The 23,039-nt window shown below is 45.2% G+C and overlaps 1 protein-coding gene across 1 annotated transcript in view; it reads left to right on the top strand.

The window, feature by feature from the left end:
* Positions 1-315: 315 nt before the first annotated feature.
* LOC310880010 (uncharacterized protein) overlaps positions 316-23,039 on the top strand; it is a 96,977-nt gene continuing 74,253 nt past the window's right edge. The window contains exons 1-2 of the mRNA XM_083795128.1: positions 316-440; positions 18,009-18,093. The gene's annotated coding sequence lies outside the window, so the exon portion shown is untranslated. The remainder of the gene's footprint in view (positions 441-18,008; positions 18,094-23,039) is intronic.

Below are 23,039 nucleotides of genomic sequence, written 5' to 3'. Positions count from 1 at the left end.
TTGATAAGCAGAACACGGATTTGGAGCCCGTCCCATTCAGGCTCTGAGTGCGGAGACCAAGACAAAAAAATGGTCTCACTCAAGGGAAGTCTCGGCTCTGTCAGCAAAGGCTAAAGTCTTACTGAATTTATCAGAGCCTTGGCTTTACCCTGTTTGTGCTTGAGCACCTCCCTGCTCAGGGTTGATGACTTCAGGCTGGTCCCAGGTGGGATGTGTGATTCCCCGCAGGGCCTGGGGCTAATTAGAGACCTCAGCAGAGGGCAGCTCCAGGCCCCTGTAAGGGGAGGAGCTCAGGGGCTGGGTGGGGTGGTAATGGGGTGCTTGTGGCAGGCCAGGGGTAACTATTTGGGTGCAGGCCTCTCCAAGACTACTCAAGGAAAGTCTGCAGGGAGGAGCAGCTGGCCTGTGCAGAGATGTTTTGAGGAACGAGCCTTCAGCAGGTAATGTGCTGGGGAAGGCGTCACTGACATAGTTGAACCCCTTGAGGTTTGTTTTGAGGAAAAGAGGGTCCTTGCAGGGGTGAAAGTGGCTTGAGGGTAAACACTGTTCTCTTGTGTTTGAGCCCACACAGTGATGAACCGTGCTTGGCTGGGAGGAAGCTGAGGTGTTCTGACCAAGGTATCTGAACTCAGGGCCTGGGTTGAGCCTGGCCTAGCCCAGGGGTATGTAAGGTCGACCCCTGGCTCTGTTCAGGTGGCCAGAACTAGGCTGCACCCTGAAGTGTGACTTAGGGGATCGTGTTCCTGTCTGGACGTGTGCTTGTTTCTCTTCTCCTGGCACAGAATTGAGGACTTCCTCCTGCTCCACTGTCATACTGTGAAAACAAGCCTCTTCTCAACTCTTTATTTTCCTCCTCTTGGGATAGAGGAGGCTGTACGCTGAGCTTTAAAGGCAAGCATATAGGCTGTTTTTGGGGAAGTGGGGAGGAGCAAATGCAACTTAGCCTCTGAGCTAGAGAGTTTCCTAGTGCAGGGCACAGTCCAGATTTTTCCACATGTGGGCCTGAGCCCAGACATCACCCTGACAACATGCGGGAACATAAATACAAACAAAAATAACTTCCAGATGAGGGATGTATGCAATGTCTTGTTTTACTGGCATTTATGCTTGCTTATTTGGCTGAAGTCAACAATCAACTCTGCTTATTGCAGCAGGCTAGCAGGAGGATGCTAGGAACAGCAAAAATGCCAGTTCAGCTGAGCCCACATCCCTGGGGGACGTGAAGCCCATGACAGTCATCTCAGGGAGGCTCCACACAGTGGGCAGAGGGAGGCAGGGCCCAGGAACAGCCTTATCAGAGTGAAATCTTTTGGGAGACCCTCACCTGTAATAGTTGAGGAATTCTTTGGGCCCCATCTCATGAGCCTTCTCTCATCTGACCACGTTCCTTCAGGTCCCCTCTTTTCAGGTCCATATAGGACTGCACCCTCAGGAAGTGAGAGCAGTCCCCTGAGGACAGGAGGCTTTGCACTTTTTTTTTTTTCACTTTGCAAGTGATATTAGTGGGTTTTAAGGTGTATCTCAAACTCCTTTAAAGTAGTATCTCAAACTCCTTTTTAAAGTCAGAAAATAAAAATTTGATGTCTTATGCTCACGCATACGTGTACATACATAACTCTTTTTCTATACATATGGTTGCTTAGAGCAGTATATTTTTGTACTACCAGGACACTTAGACGTGATTCTGTACTGCAGCCCTTAGAAGAGATTCTGGTCTACCTAACCACTGAATTTCCTGTTGTATTATCCCCAGCAGTTCAGGGCAACATCATGGAAAACACCAGTTTAAAGCTGGTGAGAGGGGAAAAAAAAGGCTAACTGGTGCTGGGTGCCCTTGTGTGTACTTATCTTTTATTCTCTGGAAAAATTAGTCTGTGGCTGTAGCCTGGTTTTATTACAATAGCCAGTCCCTGATGTTGCTGCTTTGAGTCTAAGAGGTCTAAAAATAACTGAATAAATCACTCAAATGAGGCAGTAAGCAAATAGATTTGCCCACCTGTTTATTAATAAACACTTGCACCCGAATCTATATTTCTATATTAGAACATGGCTCTGCATCTCCTGTGGGTATAAAAAGAAAAACACCTGGCAAAGAGCGAGGGCAGTAAGGCAAGTACAAAGTTTCCACAGTAAACATATTTGTGTTTGCTGAGCAAGTGTTGCCTTAGGAAGGCAGGAGAGGCAAGCAGTGAGCGCTTGCTTGCAGAGCCTCGGATTACCAAGCACGGGGAGAGCTGACTCTGACAGCTGCAGGTCTGCAGATTGCAGCTAGATTGAAACATGGGCAGTGTTTTTGGGAGAAGGGACTCACAGGCATCCTTCCCAGCCTCTTTCAACGCCGACTGTATGCATGCAAAGTCCAAGTGCACTTCCTCCTTGGAGTTTGGTTTCAGAAAACAGCCAGGGGATGGTGCAGTAGTGAAGCTGAGCTTTGGTGGGTTTGTTTATGTTCTGGGGTTTACCACTTGGAGGGTTCCTCCGCAGGATGGCTCAGCATGTGCTCTAATCCTCACCCTTGTGGAAATATCTCTGCTGCCTTGCAGAGCAGTCCTTTCTCAGCATCAGCGTAGAGGTGACCCACGGTGAACCTTTTCTGGTGGGACCTGTGTTCGTTTACTGGCAGAGCTGTAACGTGGGGGGAAAGGACAAAGGAGGCAGGGAGGAAGCTGAAAATGACTGTGCTTGGTGTAGGGTTTATGGGGTGTGTGTGTGTGTTGGGCTGCCCTGATGGTGAGTGTGGTATGCTTGCTGTAGGATAGAGGTAGCTGAAAAAAAAAAACAAAAACAACTGGATGTGACCATCCTGATGGCTCCTCTTGCTTTCTCTTCACTGCTAGAAGCTGTGGTGCACGGCTGTCCCATTTGTGTTTCTGCCCCCTCACAAGGTCAGCTGGAACATGCTGAATGAGGGACAGAAGGATAGCAAAAAGCAAGCAAGGTAATATCTGACTGGGATGTGTTGAGGTGTGGCAAATTTCAGGACTGTGTCTGGGTGTCTCAAGTCTTTATATGCAGTTTCCTAGCTCTGCAAGTGAGACCCAACAGCTCGAGCAAGGATGATACCTCCTTATAATTAAACAAATTGTTTTGCATTAGACTAAGACAAAATTTCCCATCAACTACCTCCAGCTGTAATGGTGCAAAGGTGATGACAAGCTTTCATCAAAGCATGATCTGAGCACATGACAGACAGCTGCACCTGGAGCTGGCTCCTCTAATGTATTTATAGAGCTTTGGGTTCCCCTCTTCCACCAGCAGTGGCAATAAAGATTGTTTTTGTGAAACTGTTGGTCAGTATTATCATATTTCACAGCTTTATTTTACATGGTGATTTTCCTGACTACAATGTGTTGTGATAGCGACTGCTATCTGCAATTGAGATCTGTCTGCAGTTCCCTCTTGGGAGAGGAGTATCTCCAGGTCAGACATAACTTTTTTTTTTTGAGCTAAGTTAGGGAGTAGGAAGTAGAGAAGCATTTTTCCTTTTAATTTTCATTAAGAGCTGTGTCCAGTAGGGATAGGTATAGTCAGAGACATATGGGACCTGGTCTGGGCAGATCAGAACTGCAGAAAATTGCTGAAAGCAGTGGTCTACAGAAGTCCTCCTTCAGTATATGACTGCCAAAGATGTGTTGCTTTGATCCTGAAATAGGAGCTGACCAAGTGAGGTATCTCTGCAGCCTTCCTTGGAGTGTCCTTGCTCAGCTGGAGGGCAAGCATAAAGTAGCCTCAGCTAAGGGGTCCCTCCTGGCTGTTCACAGGTTTTCATTGATGAAAAGTTCATGTTGAAAGCTGGGAAAGGAATAACCTGCCAGACACTTGAAAAAGCACTAAGGGAGGCTAGACATGTTGAAGCAATAGGAGGGGATGGGTCACTTAATTTTGCCGCAGCAATCTCTTTCCATTTGGTTCTACTTGCTGGGCCCAAGGCATAGCGTAACTCATCCCAGAACAGTTGTCCAAAGGACAGACTCTAATGAGGTTAAAAATGATTCACGCTCATTCTCATTACCTCTTAAAATAATGTGTAATGCCATTAGTTTGTGGAGATCTTTGAGAAGAACATCCTTAGACATGTGTTTCAAGTGATTGTCAGACCTAAAAGATCAGAGGAAGCAGCTCCCTGCCTGAGTCTGGTGTTACATGATTTCTGGTAGGAAGCAGCTGTCGGAGCCTGTGCCACTGAGGATTTGGACGTTATTTGGGATACACATGAAAATTTCAATGGTCTCATGGCTGCACAGCTATTTCTGAAGTACCTCCACAAGGCAACCGCTAATACAAAGTGAGCTGCATGTTTTTAAACAAATAAGAGGATTTAGGTTAAACATTAACTTTTGGTCATTTCAGCTCTGATAGCTTTGGCCTTCAGGTTGATCATTTAATAAGCTCCTTCCTGTTGCTACAGCAACTGCAACCCTGGAACACCTTGATGTTCAAGTCAGCAAAAAAATAAAATAAAGCTTGTTCTGAAATTTGTTCAGGCTTCTATTGATAAGTGTCTGTGCTCAGAGTCAATTGTTCAGACAAACAAGGCTTGGAAATGTACCGTGGGGTTTAATGCAATCCTTGCACAACCCCATCCCAATCCATCGGCTCTTGCGCACAGCTGAGAAAAAAAAAACTTGTATTTTTTTTTGCCCTTCTGACATGCATTAAGCCATTCAGTGATGCTGTTTCAAGAAAGCAAACAGACTCGTTTGTTCTTCTTGGTGAGTTATCGTTGTACGCAATGTAATTCTGGCACAAGAACGTGCATGCCCTCTTCAATCTGCTGTGCACCAGTGAGTGAAGTGCGATGCAAACTGACTTTTAGAAGGACAGCTTTCATCTGCATCTCCTCCCAGCATGTGTTTGAATGCAGCACCATGCCAAATCTCAGCTGCCTTGCCTTCTGTCCCTTTCAAATACAACTTATAGCCAGAAGGTCGTTTCTTCTTTGAGCCCTCCCAGATTTAAAGCATTTGAAACTTACCCTAAATGCTGATCTTATTTTACAAACAAGTTCTGGGATAGCTTCTCAGCTGGTGTAAATCAATATTGCTGTGTTAAATACACTGCAGCTGTGCCATTTAATGCCAGATGAGGTTTTGGCTAGTTGGTTTTGCAGCAGTAGAAACTTTTCAGTTCTCTTGCCTTCTATTGATTTTATTCTTAACACTGTGTTTGAGTTCCTCTCTCTAATTTTCAAGGACAACTATTGTTTTGTATTGCTATGTCTGGGCAATTGCATCTCCATCTCTGACATGTGCAGAGGTCCAGAGTTTAGAGGGGGAGCAGTATGCACTTTTCTTTCTAGGAAGAGTGCTCTCCCTGAGAGGCAGCAATATTTTAATGAGATGTGGGGTTAGCTGAGTACTCATCAAAGCTGATGGCAAAGCTGTCTTTAGAGCACAGCCCTGAGGGCATCTTGTTTGAGCTGTGTTTCACAATTGTTTTTAAATGTAAAGCTTTATGGCTTAATTTACAGTACAGCTGGCAGGAAACTTTTTTTCTTCCTTATCCTAAAGAACACTTGAAGCCTTCTAAAATAGTCCTGCTCCATGGTGAGATGAACTGACAGCTCCCAAACTGGAGGGCAGAAGCAGCTCACTGGAACTAGCTAAAGGTCCGGTCATTTGGATTCTTCTGGGGAAGCTTAAGCATATTTCAATCGGCAGTCTGAATCCAGGCAGCCTGAATCAGTCTCCTGTGTTGGGGTGGATGGCCTGGCCAACAGTGCTTTGCTGCTTCATGCTTTTACTTCCTGATCTGGTTCTGAAAAGTACACCCTGGACCTGAGATAACATTTTTCCTGAGCTGTCACTATGAAAGCTATTCCCAGGAACTGTTTCAATTTCTGTGAGTCTGCATTTTCTGTCAAAATAACATTTTTGTCAAAAACCTCCAGACTGTTTCTCATCCAAAGCCTGTTGAAGTCAATGAAAAACATTCCTCTTCAAGGGAATTTTAATTACTATTAAGTATATCAGAATAAAAGCATAATCACATTAGGAATTTGCTCTCTTGACAGAGGTCCATATTGATCTTTTTTTTCTGCACTGATGAGAAGTAGGAATGGGGCTATCAGATAAGGGTCTGGACTTCCACTTGGTCTGAAGAAATGGGGTATGAGACGGGTTCATGCCTGCCAGAAAGCTTGTGTTCCTTTCCCTCCTGGAATAGTCAAGCAAGGATAACCTGCTGCAAAGGACAGCCTTGGTCACACAGTAATATTGTGGTCAGATGTGTGTTAATATAAATCCATGCTGAATTTAAAAAAAAAAAAGGCAAAACAAAAACAGTTCGTAAACCAGAAACATGGCCTTTTCTTCCTCCCTCAAAACTTTTGGCTGATAGAGCATCATAGATCTTAAACATGTCTGGAAGATGTTCAAGAGACAACAGTTGCAACATCATCGCTTAAGGAAGAAAAGTACATAATTAAAAACAAACGACAAAAGAGGAATGAAATCACCTCTCCACCTAACTTCTTCCACAGGCATGCATGTGTGTACACACACACACATACACACATTCTCTCTCTCTCTCTCTCTCTCGCTCTCTCTTTCTCTCTCTCAAAATCTTGGTGAGCTATTAGCCTGGATGTTACTCAAGTCTTGGAGTGATCCAGTTCTCTTGGGAAGAAGAAGAAGAAAGAAAAGCTGCCAACTTCATGCATCAAGTGGAACAATAATCCTGAGCTAAGAGAAAAGCTTCCAAGTCTTCAGATGGTGAATTATTTATCTGCTGACATAGAACAATACACACTTTGTAGTTGATGTACGAGATTTCCTATGTGTGTCGCATTAGAAAGCATGGGGGTGTGGAGTTGTATAATTTTACTCTTTTTTTTGATAGGGGAAACACCCGCTCCCTCCACGGCTTTAAAATCTATAATTAGCCACAAGGGAACCCGAATGTCTCCAGCAGCCCTTTCTGAGGTGTTTGGTTATGTTACTAGGACCAAAGGATGCTGTTGGCAAAAGTTGTTGGAGTCAAAGCCCTGGGATTATCTGCCAGCCCCTAGGGCTGGAGCATCCCAAAGGGCCCCAATCAGTGCACTGCAGTTGCTTTTTAATTTCTTCTTTTTAACTCCTCCTGCATTATTTTTCTTTCTCTGACTTTGAATCTGTCATAAGGATTTTGTCTTCAAGACTGCCTGTAAAATACCTCTCACCAGCGTGCTCTTGGGAGGGTAATGGAAACGTGGTTTGTGATTCAGCAGGGAATGCCACCTTAGAAAGTGAGCCTTCATCCCAGGATGGCCAAGCCTTGGCCCTGAAGGTGAGACCTGGCTGAAGGCAACTGCTGTTGGGATTTCGTTGCCTGAAGCCCCGAGTGGCAAGAAAATGGCTCATTTTACCTAGAAAACACCTGAACTATTATGACTTAGTCAAAAACAACAACAACAAAAAAACACCCTATATAAATAGCACCAGTTATCGCAGGGAAAAAGACTTTGTATCCTGTCACAAAGCTTTTGAGTCAGCTTTTAATTGCTTTAATCTTTATTGAAGGTAACGTTCTGTGGACCAGCTGCAGTACAGCCTGTGATCAGCAAACTGGTGCTGTGCTCCCCAGCATCCCTGAAGTAGGCAAGATGCTGCTGCAGCAAGAACTGCTAGGAATAAACCCTGGTACTGCCCTCATGCAAAGAAGCACCCACCCTGCATATTTACTGTGGGTAATGTAAGGCCAGGTTATGGGCCATAAAAATACTTTGGAGTTGTTCAGCAGCGTTAAACACAACCATCTCTTGGTGGAATAAGTGCACATAACTGCTAGGTAGATGTCCTCTGCCTGGCCGGTCACGCTGCCTGCCCTCTGTGCTGGCTTTCTCAATGGAGAGGCCCAGGGCTGAAGAGAGCAGCTGGTCGTGGGGGTCAGGGTCGGGGCACGTTGTGTTGCCATTGCCCGTTTGGGAGATCAATATAGGACTTCGGCCTCCGCCACTTCAGCACCTTTCGTTGGGACTATCCTCACTCGCGTTTAATGTGAAACAGGTCGGGTGTGTCCCAAGATCACAGTCTGGGGAGTATGAGTGTTTTGTCCAGGTTGCTCGCGTGCGTTGATTCCTATTTGGATGCATTGTCTCTGCTCCTGGAAACTGTCTTTTGATGTGTAGCCCTCAAAGTAGGAGAGAAGGGGAAAAAACAGGCATGGAGGAATGGGAATAAGATGAGGATGCAATAGCTCCATCTCAGGTCCTGCTGTAAAATAACTTCATGCATTGGTTTTCAGAGAGCTCAGTGACAAGCGCAAGGCATCTTTTAATTGAAATACTGTGGACGGGATGCCAAAAATAAACCATTTTTGTCTGTCCAAAGAAGCCACCCTCAACTTGTGAGGTGTCTTTCAGAACAGGACAAAGCTGCATGGAAGAGCAAGAAAATATGGTGTGGGGTTGTTTCCCCTCCCTGACCTAATGTGAAGACTGGTTCTCCTCGTGGTGAGGTGTCCAGGCTTTAAACAAGATAGGAGACCGTTTCCAGTTATACTAATCAGGCCAAATGTCAATGAAGCTGATTTAAATCCATTCCCTCAAGCTCAGCTCCCTACCCGGGCTGTTGTTTTGCAAAGGAGTGTTGATTACGATTAGTGCTGATAATCACTTTTCTGATAGAGGTGTTATAAACCGCGGTTTTATCTTGTGGTATCAGTACCAGCAAAGGGAGAAACCACAGCCATGAAACTTTACACCGCTTGCTGCATTCAGTCAACCAGCTTGGTGCAATAAAAGAGCTCTCACAAATCTCCTTTCAGAGCCTTTGCTTCTTTGACTCAGGATCGCAAACACCTGCAAAACTCTCTGCAAATATCTAATCGCCACCTGTAACGTGACCAAACGGCGGCACCATTCCCAGCCTTCATCACCTTCACTGTCCTGGGCAGGGATTGCCAAAGTTGCTCTTTGCCTTCGCTTTCTTTGAGCTTACGCAACTCTGCTGTTCAGCGTGTTGCAGAACAGCCTGGTGACTGATGAAATAGCTTGCAGAGATGACAGGACGGAGTGTAGGTCTTCTCACAGCACTCTTGGAGCACAGCCACGTGTTGCTATGGGTTGGGGTCTGTCAGAAAGCTTCAGGCTTTTTGACCCACATGTTCATGCTAAGCACAAGGTGATGATTGTATATTTGGAACAAGGAAGAACTCCTCGGACCTTGCAATTAATTTGGGTTTGTATCCAGAACCGATGTTCTTTCAAACCCTAGTATTTTCTGTCTTAAGACCTCCCTGTTCTACAGGCTTGGGATCCCACCAGCACAAAGGCATTTTGTGGTACGTGTTCAGAGTAGCAATCAATGTGCCAAGTGTACATCAGGAGTGGAGGTAACGTAAGGTCATTTGGCCTGCTGGCACCACCAAAACCCTCTTGACCCATAAAGCTGTGTATGCCTAGGTGCCCTTTATTCAAAGTGGGGGGCATTTGACACGTGCCCATGCCTGTGTTGTGTTGGTGGGGTCAGCTCTGCAGTGGGATGTCAGCAGGAGCTCAGCTGAAACCTGCCTCACCTGGGACCTTTTGTAAGCTCTAAGATAGGGAAATCAGCTCTTTATCTCCTTGGAGAGATGTGTCCTGGATCTAAGAATGTAACTGCCTCAGAAATAGGGGTTTGTAGGAAGGGCTGAGATGCTCTGCTGGCTGTGCTTCAACCTCATTCAGTTAGTGACGTTTCCACACAGGGAAAGTGGGCACAGAAGTAGCTGAACCTGACATTACCTGTTGAGTTGGTCTTACCATCGCTCTGGGTCACTTTTATAAATACTTCATCAGCAGGTGCTTGCTGCAGGCTGCAGCACGTTGGAAGATGATCAGGCAGGAGCTTTGCCTTCAATAAAAGTATGAGAGAGAGAGGGGCTGTCTAGTTTGGCCCGCATGCTGTTTTTAAACCTTTTTGGAGAGAGGCTCTTCTGCATTCATTTAAAATACGGTTAAACTGTTTGCAATGAAACAGTTGAGAGCTTGCAGCAAGATATCTGTACATCTGCCAAAAAGCAGGGATGCAGAGGGAGCGATGCAGCCTGGTGGCACGTTGGTGCTGACCCCCCTGCGCAGGAAGGGGCCGCCACGCGGTGCTGCTCCCGGCAGACCTCACACCTCGCCCTGCAGCCGTGTGGGTTGTGGTGCCGAGTGGATTTGTTGAGGATGCCGTGGCAATGCCAGATGTTGTCAAATCCAGACAACTTCACTTCTCTGAGCCTGGAGGAGACTGCGTGCCTTCCTAGGTTAAGGTCTGGTAGGAATCCCATTCCCAACCAGCATAAGAGCAAACAGATTTTGTGCCTCCGAGAGGCTGAGCTTTGGAAATTTCAGCCTTTAATTCTCACTGGTGTGTGTGCTGACGGCAAGTCCGTTCCTCCTGAGCAAGGCACTGCCCTGGGACAGCTGACAGGGTTCACTGAACTGGAAACTTGAACCTCTGTAACTCTTTTTGGACCCTGTATCTGCTTAGCAAGTCTTTCATTTTAACCAGTGCGCTCATGTGGCACAGTTTTAATCCTTCACTGCTTTTGAAGAACAGTCGCTTAAAGTGAAATCTCAGCCTCAGAGGAGTCAGTGGAAATTTTGTCGCTGACTTTGGGCACTCCTCTGCCTTTTGTGTCCCCCCCCCCTCAGGGTGCTGAGCGAGCAGAGGGGAGGGTGCTCGAGTATCTCAGGTCCCAAACGAAGCCAGGGGGCTGGGAGGAGGAAGTCAGGGCGCCCAGCTGTGCATTGAGCTGCCACTGCCAAGGGCCTCCTGCCAAGTCCTGGCTAAAGTGGGTAATATGTACTTTACATGCCCCATAGACACGGTCTCTCCTTGCTCGGTGTCGAGGCCACGACGTACCAAGTGCTTCTGTGAGAAAGAAAAATACGCAGGTAAATAGTGGCAGCCCTTCGCTCCAAACATGTCTCGGTTGGTTGCTCCTGTTTTCTTGTCCAAGGAGTGGTTCAGCTAAGGGAAAGGTGATTTGAAGCATTACCAGGGCATGGAAAACACCTATTAAAAGTGGAATGCTTTGAAATACTGGAAATGGCTCCCTTGTGCAAGAGTGGCTGTTTGCCTTGGCCACTGACCTGTCCTTAGCAATATTCTCTCCTCACAAAACTGTCCGAGAGCTCCAGAGTGATCCTTGACCTGGAGGGAGTCGGAGCTGGGTAAATGTCCTCCTCCCCACCAGCCAAGGGGCTAGCTGGGAGAAATGGTGAACAACAAGAGCGCCTTTGAACCCTCTGAAAATATCTAGAGAGATGGTGAACACTGAAGGGAGGGAGGGAAGGGAGTAGGGTGCTTACTTTAAGTAATTCAGGTTTGAGTGTCAGGAGTAAAAGGCTTAAACTGAGCAATGGAAACCGTAGATTTAAATGTCAGGGTATATTTCCTAACAGGGATTTCTGTCAAGCTGTTGGATAATCCCAAAGGAAAATGGTGGAAATATCATACATTAGATATTTCTCAAATTAGGTTTGGATAAAGGCAGCAGAGAATAGATTCTAGCAAAAAGCAGTTGAACTAGCTAATCTAGGAGTATTTTCCCATCTCTAAAGTGTGATTTATGCTATAAATGCTGCCAGACCCTGCAAACTAATCTGTTGTGTTAAAAGTGACTCAAACATGATTGCTTATATTTTTATACCCCTCATGATCTTAAGCTTTTGGTTTGCCAGGAAGAGCTGGAGTATCCAGGACACACTTTACTGTGAATGGGTTTCATGAACTATAATTACCAGGCAATAAATCCATACAAGTGGGAAACCTCTCAGCTCTTGTGCTGGATAATAGGAATGGACAGGAACTGACTTTTCTGGGGGGTTACGTTTTTGTGTGAACTTGGAAGGAATTGAAACACAAATGCTACTTTTGAAGGGCCAGTTAGGGCAGAGGCCACAAAATTGCTCTTTACATTAACAGTAAAAAATGTATTTGCGCAGCTATTTCTTGGATGGAGGCTAGTGCAGCGACAGCTGGTTTTAATTATGCAAACAGATGCAATAGCTGAGCAATTACAACTTGATCACGGGCCCATGAGAAGCGAGGGGATCTTTAGCAGTCCGTGCTTAAACTACTTGTGTTGGGCAGGATCAGACCCCCAGGTGAGAAATCTTGCGGTCAGCCCAGTGGTTTGGGAAGTGGCTGGGAGTAAGACTTCTCCCATGGCAGGCTCCGTTCGTGCTCTGGCACATCGTGGTCTGATTTGGGGGTGAGTATGGGTCCTGGGGAACGCCCAGCTCGACTGTGGTTCATTGTCTCTGTTGGACTTTCTTCCTGCTTCCAATGGCGTAAATGACAGGAAAATATGACTAGGAGCATCCCTGGGCAGTTCCCTGCCACCATTTGGGGGAGTTGGCAGCTGTATCTTGCCAGGGGAGTTTGCTACTGATCATCCCTGCAATTACTATCAGGGTAGTGGATTTATGAGAGACCTCAAAATAAGTTTCATATTACTACAGACACACTGCAAAGAGAGTCTCTTGCCCAAAAGAGTTTAAAATTTAAACTCAAATATGGAGCTATTGATCTGTGAGTGTTTTAGGCACAGATCACCAAGTACCTGAGGACAGCCAGGCTTACCACCCCACTGAAGGCAATGGGACTTCGATTGTCAGTGATGATATGAGTAGGGTTAAGCCTCTACAACTGGTATTTCTTTATTCAATGTCTTTAATTATTTTTTTCTTTAATTATTTATTATCTTTTAAATAATTATCTTTTAAATAATTATTTAATTATTTATTATTTAATTATTTATTATCTTTAATTATTATTTTCCTCTCCCTGCACCTTAAAGGGGATGTACAAGCTATCAACAGGTGGGCCACAGCTTCATCTGCGTATGAATGTATATGTCTATATATGTATAGATGTATATGTATGTATGTATAGATACATGTTATATATACTATACAGAATTTAAAAAGAGGTAAGTACAAGCTCCCAGCTGCCCAAGTGCAGCATTCTTAATATCATCAGTCACAGGGCTACACTGGAGCAAAGACCTAGCACTGCTGAGAAGGACAAATATGAACTTATCAGAGAAAAGATGTGCAGTTCCTTGTGCATTCAAGGAATTGTGTGAAAACCCAGCCTTCAATGGTTTATTATAAAAAGCCATGGTTTCTGCAGGTGGTTCCCATCACCCCGTCCCCTCCTCTGCCCCAGGACAGAGCCTGTTCACTGTGTTCAGCTGAATCGAGAGGAAAGTCATCTTCTGAGACAGTCCAGCCGTCAGGCTCCTGAAAATAGGAGCTCTGACCCAGATGAGGTTGGGCCCTGTTGCCTTCTCAATCTGTTTAATATCACTGACAGCTCTGTAGGAGGATTGTTCCTGGCATGTGCGAGAGTACAGACGAAGCATTGCTCTGCTGATTAAAACATGTGCAAAGCAAGCTGTGTCAGGTGCTGTCCCCCTGCCTCAGGGAAGTCTGCCCAGCCCGGATGGCCAGCTGAGACCCTCTTCAACCCTTTATTAGAGATAAAGGAGGGTGGGAGACTTCAGAAAGTAGGCCTGTCCTGTTGCTTTTAAACACCACTTTGCAAAAGGCTGACTCAAACTGTTCTTCCATGGACTGTAGTGTGGTGGTGACGCCCACCCAAAGCTCTCTGACATGGCGATGTCTGGCTTGGTTTCTCCATGACAGAAAATCATGCTGAAGTGGAGATCCTCAGGTTGGGTTGAGAAATGGTGACCTACCTGTCGGAGAAAAACATTCAATGCCCAGCCTGAGGGTAGGAGCCCGTGCCTTCTGCCATCTGGTTGGTAAAATTACAGCTGGGACCCAAATCAGCCAGGTTCCTTCCTTCCCACAGCTGGACCTGCCCCTGGGGAACATCCTGCCTGCATCTGGCTTGCAAGTGTCTCCCTTTCCTCCTCCTGTCCCCTCTGGTGCAGATCCTCAAATCCCTCCCTATGTGGCAGAGAAGGAGATGGGGGGGGATCTTACAGGGCTGCCCTTTAGAGCCGGCTGACATTGCGTTGTCAGACCTGTTCCTTCCAGTCCTGTTTCCTTTTCCACATGCAGCTCCACACTTCTATTAGTCTGCTCCTTCTGCTTTTCCCATGAGCAAAACACAGCAGGAATTCAGTCTTGTTTTCCTTGTTGTGCTCCTGTTTAAGTTCATTCCCTTATCACAAGTTCTTCCCCTAGAGGTGTCCTCACAAATGATGTCTGAACTACTGTCCTAAGCTAGGAGGAAGTGTCCTAGTCTGTTTGGTAATGACTTCTGGCCATCCCAGAGCAGGTGCAGGAGCTCTCTCAAAGAACCCGAGGATGTGCAGAAGCGAATAAATAGGAGGTGCTGAGCACCGTGTGGAATCAGACTTGGCAGGAAAGGGTATCATGAGAAAAGTCTAGGCTCTGCATTTGGTTACTCCTCTGCCATATGGCCTTGGGCAGACCATTAACCTTCAGTCCTACCTGTCTGATGGGAATAACATGCGGCCCACTTCAAATTAGAGCGGAGACCTCTTAATCCTTCCAGAATTACACCCTTCCTATGCAAAGTCTGAGTTTTATTAAAGATCTTAGACCAACCTTTACCTCACAGTGTTTGATCACTTATATTTTTCCTTGGCTAGATGTCTTTTCGCTGCAATTCCTGCTGTGACTTTCCCAACACTGCCCTTTCTGTCAGTCTATATATTTTTGGTTGGAACTGTAGATCTCTGGACGAGCAGTATCAAGTATTGTTTTGAATATTGAGCAATTAGACAATAGAAAGCTCTTCCACAGAAGCCAGTAAAATAGTCTCTGGTGCACACAGAGTTATCACAGCGCTTTGGTGCACTGTTCCCTTTTGCTTTATTAACCCTGGCCCTGTGGGCATTGAGCAATGAGCCAAATGATATCTGTGCTGCACGTACAGTCCTTTCTGCTGGCCATTTCTACACAGAAAGACTGCAGGTCAGATTTCTGAAGCTGCGTACTTATACTTGCAAATATGTTTGCAACATTAACATAAAATAACTTGCAGATATCCCTGGTGTATGCACAACTATTTAGCCAAGAAATGGGCATGCGCTCGCACTGATGTGAATAGGAGCAATTTTCCTCTGTACAGTGGCTGTAGCTGCAGCAGGGATATTCTACCCCCTCTCTAACACCTTGTATCTGCAGTTATTTTTTTTGGATGGTTCATAAAGTGACTCTGAGGGAGATGATATGCCTCCTTTGTGTGAGATCTAGGGGATTTGTGCCTTTTTTGTGCAAGCAAGCAGGATGTTTTCCAAAGAGGGACTGAGAGAATGATATGGAAAAGAACTGTCTGACAGGGTAGGGCACACATTCTCCGGTAGAAAAGCTTATTTCAGTATCACACAATGGGCTTTATTTTTACTTCTGCTGGCTTCTTTGGGGCTTTGTTGGCTACATGACAGCAACATGCGAACAATATGTTACTCATCCAAAGCTACCTGGCATGACTACCCAAAAAAAGAATAGAACAGTGAATAAATATGGCTCAGAGGGAAGTGACGACAGCACCCACATTTTCAAATAGGTTAATCTTTGTTTAAGTGGTGTTTTGATGAAGAAGGATTAAACGATTTGCTGGAAATGGCACAGTGTGGCTAATGAGAGGATTCACAGTTATGTGATAGGAGAGGAAATATCAGAAGGGATATAAGCCATCAGGCATCCACACACTGGTGGACTGTCAGGAAAACATTTTGTTGATTGGCACACGATACCACTGTTGGCTGTTTTTCTAATTTTCCTCTGAGATGTTTCAGCCCATTAGAACTATCTCCGGAGGATCCAGAGATGAAAACACGGGCTCAGAAGTATCTTGTAGCAGCTCCAGGCTGTGGCTGCATGAACCAGTTGGCCTGAGATGAGTTTGGGCTGATTTCTGGCCTGTCCGTTCCTTCCCAGTCACAGCCCAGCCGCCCACCTTGACACCACAGAGGACTGAAAGCATCTTCCTGGGTGGTTTTCATGGCCAAAGAAGCACACTGACATTTACTGAAGGGTAGGAGCTGCACACAGGTAGATCTTTCTGGGATGGCAAACTCGTGATTTGTTGTTTGTGCTTGGGCAGGAGGGGACAGAAGCAATGTCATAGCCCCACTGATTTGGTAGGGGAGCTGATTTTTCAGTTATATAATGAACAGTAATGTTGTGTTGCAATTCTATGCATATTTCCTCAAGAATTTTCCAGTCCTTTATTAGACCTTTTAGTCTGAGTACCAATAGTATTAGTGACATATAATAATAATTAGTTCTACTTTACAGAAAGTAGCACTGAAATAGAACAGTGACTTAGCAGGTGCCTAGCTCAGGGCTGGAATAAAACAAGCCCCCAGCAGCCCTCTAACCAAGAAGATATAGCACCATAGTCCATGAGATGAGTGAGTTTTTGTCTTTCCAATAGTTTCAGTACTTGAGCCACTCCACTATTTGGTCTTGGTGTTTTCTGGATTATAACAAAGGAGAGGACCCAGGAATGGTTCTGTGAATGGCTCTGGACAGAGGCTCCACGTACAAGTAGAAAATATTGTTACAAGAAATTGTTTAGCTAAATACCATCAGGCTGTTGTCTGCATCAACTGGTAAGGTAGGGTAAGTCTGCAGGTAGGCGATTTCCGTACTCTGCAGGGCTGTGCTACACCCACGTCACTGTGCTGTGTTGTTAAAGTCACAGCTGTGTTGGTATTGCAAGACTTTGGGGACACCACAGAGTTTTACAGTCAAAGTCAGTAGAAAGACTGAGATAGCACCTGGCAGCCCAAACCAAGCCCTAGCACCAGTGCTCACACACGAAACAAACCACCTTTTCTTCCTGACAGAGATTTTGATCATTGATTCCTATGGCACTGGATACAAAAAGAAAAATGCCTGTATCAGGAAAAATCCTTTAAGAGAGAGAAGAGGTCTCTATGCTCTGTTCACTTCAGTTGCAGTATTTCAAGACTTATCCAAAACCTAATGGATCAATGGGAATCCTTCCAGTGACTTCAGTGAGGTTTTTATAAGGCTGTAATTCATGGCCTGGTTGCTGCGATTGTGCATGTTCCTCTCGCAGTACCATTGAGGGCTGTGTCTCTGAAAAAGAATTAAGCAAACAGGGCTCCTCATCGACAGCTTGCATATGGCAAGGAGTTTCCTCACTTGAGAAGGATTTGATAGCGAGGTTTGTCTCCAACTGTCTAAAAGTTTTCTGCAATAAGTGAAGGGAGCAAAAGCCATTTTTGACCCCACTTACAGATGGGTTCCAGCTGTATTAGGTTTTAGGCTAATTTTCTGAGAAGAGGTAAATGTTTAACATTAAGGAGGCTAAAAATGCCTTAGGATTAAGGAGCTCTTTGGAGTTAATGTGAGTGTTTAGTAAGGGACTGCAAACTGTGTCTGATTCAGAGGAGAAAGAGCATGCTCTGGTGTAAAGGTTCAGGTTCCCCTGTGGTTATTTTCTTCCCTTTAGACAAGGGTCTCAGCAGCACAGCATACCAATCCACCTGCTACACCTGGTTCTCTGTTTCTTTTTCTCCTTGTGCTTTTGGAAGAATCTGTCCCATCTGGTTTTTAACCATGCTGCTCATTTGCCCCCCAAATCCTCCCTTTGCTCTCCAGCATCCCCCCTGAGCCTCATTTCCCCACCACCCACAAAGCCAGCTGTGGTCCTTAAAAGTCAGACAGGGTTTTAATAGCCAGTCAGCCAAGAGAGGCTGGTATTGCGTGGCAGCTCATGTACCTGCTTGCACCCACAAACAAGGCCTTGCAATCCCTGCCTCGTGCTAGAAAATAACTGGGTTTGAAACCACAGAGCTGCAGACACAAAGACAGGGCTGTGGTCAGGACAGGGCTGACTCTCTCTAGGCAGCATTTAGTGATGCAGGATATGAAAAAAAAATAAAGATCACAGTACGTACTCTGTAAGAGTGTATATATGTGTGTGTGTGTAAACCCAGAGCCATGCACATTCATAAACAAACCACAGAACACATTGCAATGCTTGAACACACTCCAGTGTGCCTATGGACATCTTGTTCTCTCCCTCCTTCTGTCCTTGAGGTATCAGGTTTCCTTGTTTACTCTCTGCCTCATTCAGGATCTGGAATTCCTAAAGAGAAGCAAAACACAATCATGTGACTGAAGACTCATTTCCAGGAAAAGCGGAAGAGGTTCTAGGAAAGGTCAGTGCTCACATTCTCACTTGCTCCCGTCAGAAAGACAGGATGGAGGAGATAAAACTGGTGTGACGTCCCTGATCCTTTGTCTCCATGTGAAGCCCAGGGTCAGCTCTAAAGGAAAATTCAATGCTTAATGCAGAGTTTCTTAGTCCTTATGTTTATTTTTTTTTCCCTTCTTTAATGGTTTATTCACATGGAACATGTCACACAGAAGCAGGCTTGCTGCCTCCTGGGCTGTCAGTTGTTCCAGTGGCTTTCTTATCTTCTGTAGGGTTATTTTTGCATGTGCTGCCACAACTGGTCATGGCTCTGGCTGTGATATCACTAAAAAGACCACATGAGACATCCAGGTGACATTGCTTACAGGGGACTCCACATAAATGTACTAATAGAAAAAAAAAATCAGCAGCCCCAGGTCCCACATACCAAGAGCATCAATGAGAACATTGTTAAAGCTCTTCTCATTTTGCGAGTGCAAGTGGTGAACCTTGATTGGGGTTACCTGGATGGGTAGGATCTGGGTGCCTGGCCATGTGCTTTCAAAGGCTCTGTACTATAGCAAGTCTGCAGCACTACATGTCCCAGGACCCTAGCATCTCTCTCCTTGTGATGGGGCCACCTTGGCTTCCTCAGGGAAGCCCTCTGCTTTTTTGGAGGCTGTAGTCATGGTTCCTGGCACACTCACAGTGTTGCTGGTTGTGGATAGGAAGGCACGTGATGGACACGTGCTGCTGAAACTTAATGCTGACATGCCTTGATCAGCAAAGATGATGATGGATATGGTGGAAGCAAGTGGTAGAAAATGCAATGGAAATTTCTAGTTACCTAGCCAATGGAAGACTGGAGGACAGGGCTCACAGGGTTGGATATTGGTAAAAGACAGGTAAACAGATCCCTACAGGAGCTGTCAGGTGGCTGGCCCTGACCCACAGGGCCATTTTGGCTATTGCTGCCATGAAGGAGGTAGGGATGCTAGCTGTTCTTGGGAGCTACTGTTGAATCTCTCCTAGAGGCTGCAGCTGCAGCTTCCATCCCTCTGATCCTGATGGCAGCAGCAGGATAAATTAGTTGAGCTTCCTTAGGTTCTCCATTTCTGCTTTGTGTGTTGGTCGACCTACAAAATTTCCGAAAAAGCCTATGCCATTCCTTCTTAGGGTGTGTGGCTCTACTTTTGGCCATGCTGTTGTAAAGTGCCCAGCTGGGCTAAGAGCATGTTTTCCTTCATCCACCATTTTCTCAAAGTCCTATATGGCCTAGAAGTCACTTTGTAATGTCAGAGACTGGTCTCTCCTCAACTGATGCCATGGCAGACTACCCTCAACTGGGTTTTGGGGCTGATAAATGAACCCCAGGGTGATGAAAGATAACTCATCTTGTTCTGATAACATTGTGGTTAACAGCAGAAATTCCAATTGTCTAGATTTTTGTACTGTAGCTGTGTGTCTTGGTGCTTTGTGGTGCTGATTTTTTTATTTTATTTTTTCTGGTCTAGCTCCAACAAGAGCATGTACAAGCATGCTTAAGTTTCAGCAAGAATCTTGCAAAGATTCTCATGTGCTTAAGTCCTGTCTTAGATCCAGGCTCAAACTCTAAGCCCCAGGCAGGCAGGACCAAGCCTGTAACAGTTCTCTATTACTGCACAAAGCTTCTGGAAAATCCATCTGTCTGGAGAGCTGCAGCAGGTCAAGGGTTTAAAACACTCCCCAGACATCCTTCACTTGTGTAACCAGCTCACACATCTATACAGGCAGCCCGCACAAAGTCCCGTCGCGCTGTGTCAGTATTGCAAGGGTCAGTGGTGAAGTTGCAGGGGAGAGAAGTACCAACAAATCTGCAGTTAACACACCGCCGCTCCTTTGCTGTGAAGTGAGAGTGGTAGGTACTCTACGCTCCAGTGACCGTTCCAACACAAATCGGTGTTAGATTATGGAGCAAATCCAAGACTTGGAGAAGCAATACGGAAAATCAGTACCGTCTGCAGTCTTTGTTCATGAGGCACACTAACTAGGTGTTATTCACGCAGGTGCCTGTAAAATCTGGAATGTGCTGCTATGTTCTGAAAAGAAAAATCATAGCCGTAGCATGGTAAATACCTACAGCACCTGATGTGGAAGCTCAGGAATTTCAGTAAATCCTGATTCACTGGCTGAAGTCTAGACTGCAACTTAAAATTCACCATACGGCCTGAGATCAGGGCCTTAGTTCCTCTTGCTGATAGTGGTCAGTGGTGATTATTTGCAGGCAGAGAAGAAATGGGTATGGCTAAAGCCTGTACTTCCAGCTACAGCCAGCAGCAAATTAGGGACCTTCTAAGCCACAAGTTACTTCAGGTTAATGCCAGAGATCACCCATGGGCTGATCCCCTGTTTGAACACACTCATGCCTTTGGCCTACATAATGTCCTGCAGCAATCAGTTTCGTGGCTCCATGAGGCTCAGCGTGAGATATATTTGTGTTTATTTTAAATGTACGTCATAGTATGCTGTTGTATGTTGCACTTTTGAATGTATTCCTTTGCCCATGCAACAACAGCAGGTAATTGTTCCCTGAGTTCAAGTCCCTTTTATCAATCAAGTTGTCTCACCACTGGGCTCTTGGTTACTCACAGAGGTGAGACTGTGAAGAGAAAGTCCTGGACCAGAGAAGCCCTATCCCAGAAGATAACCTGACTGACTGCTATGTCAGAGTTTGCACTGACAAACTCTGTTGGGTGCAGTCTGTTTGCTGACCAGCGGGCTGCCAGGCTGCAATTCCAGCCGGTTTGAATCAACAAGCCTGGCTCTCATTTTCCTGAGATCTCATCAGAGCTGCTATCAGCTTGGATCCAACCTGGTGGATCAATGAAAGTTATGACGCTATATGGATTTGTTTTTCAGTGGCATTGATAAAAGAGTGTTGCAAGGTCCTCATCTCAGACTCAGTCTGGCTAACTGAAGGTTGTGAAATTTCCAAAGACGACAAGGGGAAAAAAGAGCAAAAAAGCAAAAAAAAAAAAAAAAAAAAAAATCACTCTCCCCTGTGTTGCAACTCTGAGTGCAATCAATTGCAAACAATAATTCTCTCACTGGACACTCAGCTTCATTTTAGTTGGGTCCATGGAAAGTAATTTCTATATATATCAGCTAGATGTCTGACCTGAGGGTTGAAACAAAGAAATCTGCTTACAGAAATGTTGCAAATGCAAAATTCTGGCACTGCAGTCCAAGTTCTGCCCTTGGCTAATGTAGTTTGTCTCAAAATTGTGACCACGTTGAGCAATTGTACAGGGGAAGGGAAGAACTGAACCATTCTGAACAACATCCGTAAGCTAAAAACCAAGAAGTGAGTTCCACTAGGAATGGAAATACTTGATTAATGAGCAACACTGAAGCGAAGATATTTGCTGTGAAACAGCTCCCAGATCTACACTGCTGCTTCAAAGCATTCCTCCTCATCTTGGACAACCATGGCTTTACCTGCTCTGTGCTGGATGAGAGGATCCAGTTCCCCTTGCTCAGCATTTCAGCTGCTCTCTGAAATGCTCACCTCTTCTGCTAGCCCACTAGCTGTGGGCTGGTGACTGCAACATGAAAGTGCTGCGTTTAATTGGATCTGATTCCCACAGCAAACTAATGAAGCATCTCTGGTATTAATGGGGACACTTCAACAGCTGGCCATGACATAAAGTCAGGAAGAGTCTGCTGAGTTTTCAGTGATGTTGGTTGGATTATGGCAGAGCAGAGAAGCCCAAGGTCTTTGTGAAGGTAATGCACAGGCAGTCCCTATCACAATGAGCCTGATCAGAGTTTAGCAGGACTTTCCCAAAACATTCTTTTAAGCCAATTCAGAGGAACGAGAGAAAGGGGAAGAATCAACACAATTTGCACGTGGGAGTTGAAGAAAACAACATAAAAGCTCTAGGAAATTTTACTCCAGCTTTTGCATTTGGCAGAATGGCTTCATGATGGGATTTCAAGTGCTCAGAAATCCCCTGGCATATGGTCCAGAACAAAAAATAATCTAATTGAATCCAATCTCATCTAATCTAATTTCATTTCTCACTATTGTGAAATCACCACAAAAGCATCTGAGACATTTTTACTTCTTTTTAAATGCTGACCTTCTGCAGGATCAAGTCACATGTATTACTGCTATATAGACACTGTTCCTTAGCAGAATTATCATTTAACTGAACAGCACTATGTTGCAAGAGGAAATCCTTGTCAATGACAGCTATGGCCAGGAGAAGCCTTGTGAGTGTTTTTACTAGGATCACCATAAAAACGATAGGAATATGCCACGCTATGACAGTTGTTATGTTTTGCCCACTGTGGAACTGCCAATGTGGGTGACCTTTCAGCAAGAGCAAAATATTGCAGTTTACTGATACCTCCACGGGTCTGATTTCAGTGACCTTCCACATGCATGCAAGGAAGAGTTAAGACAATCCTGCAACTGAATCTGAAGGAGCAGGTGTAAGAGTAGGTCAAAGCTCTTCATATCTTTTAATGCAGTAAATAATGTTGTATATGCAGTGTAACAACCACTTGAGGTGGTGCTTAACACTTCACTCTTCTATTTTTCCTTGACAAGTATCTTGATCGCTGGATTTCTATATTTGTAATTGATGTTACATTGGACTCTGGATATGAAAAGTAATGACAAGAGAAAGTGGCGGTAATTTCTGACTCAACATTTTCATCAATAAAAAACTTTCCTAAAATGACTGACACTGCATTGGCCAGGGCAAAAGTCTGATTCCTTTGTACTTACTATATTGCATTAAATCATAAAATTGTACGGGATCACATATAGCAAGGTGTATGAGCAAAGGCATCAGCATCTGACGTGTTTTTAGTGAACCACCTTGAAGTCCTCCGAAGGGAGGTGCAATCAGAGGGTGAAGTGTTAGTAGTTCCTCTGGCTTTTTATGACTCCTGTTTTGCAAAGCGTGATCATGTGCTGTTGTT

Source organism: Anser anser, assembly GCF_964211835.1.
Source record: "Anser anser genome assembly, chromosome: 12".
Classification (NCBI taxonomy): domain Eukaryota; kingdom Metazoa; phylum Chordata; class Aves; order Anseriformes; family Anatidae; genus Anser; species Anser anser.
Note: the sequence above shows the minus strand (reverse complement) of the source record. Positions and strands in the feature narration are given on the sequence as shown.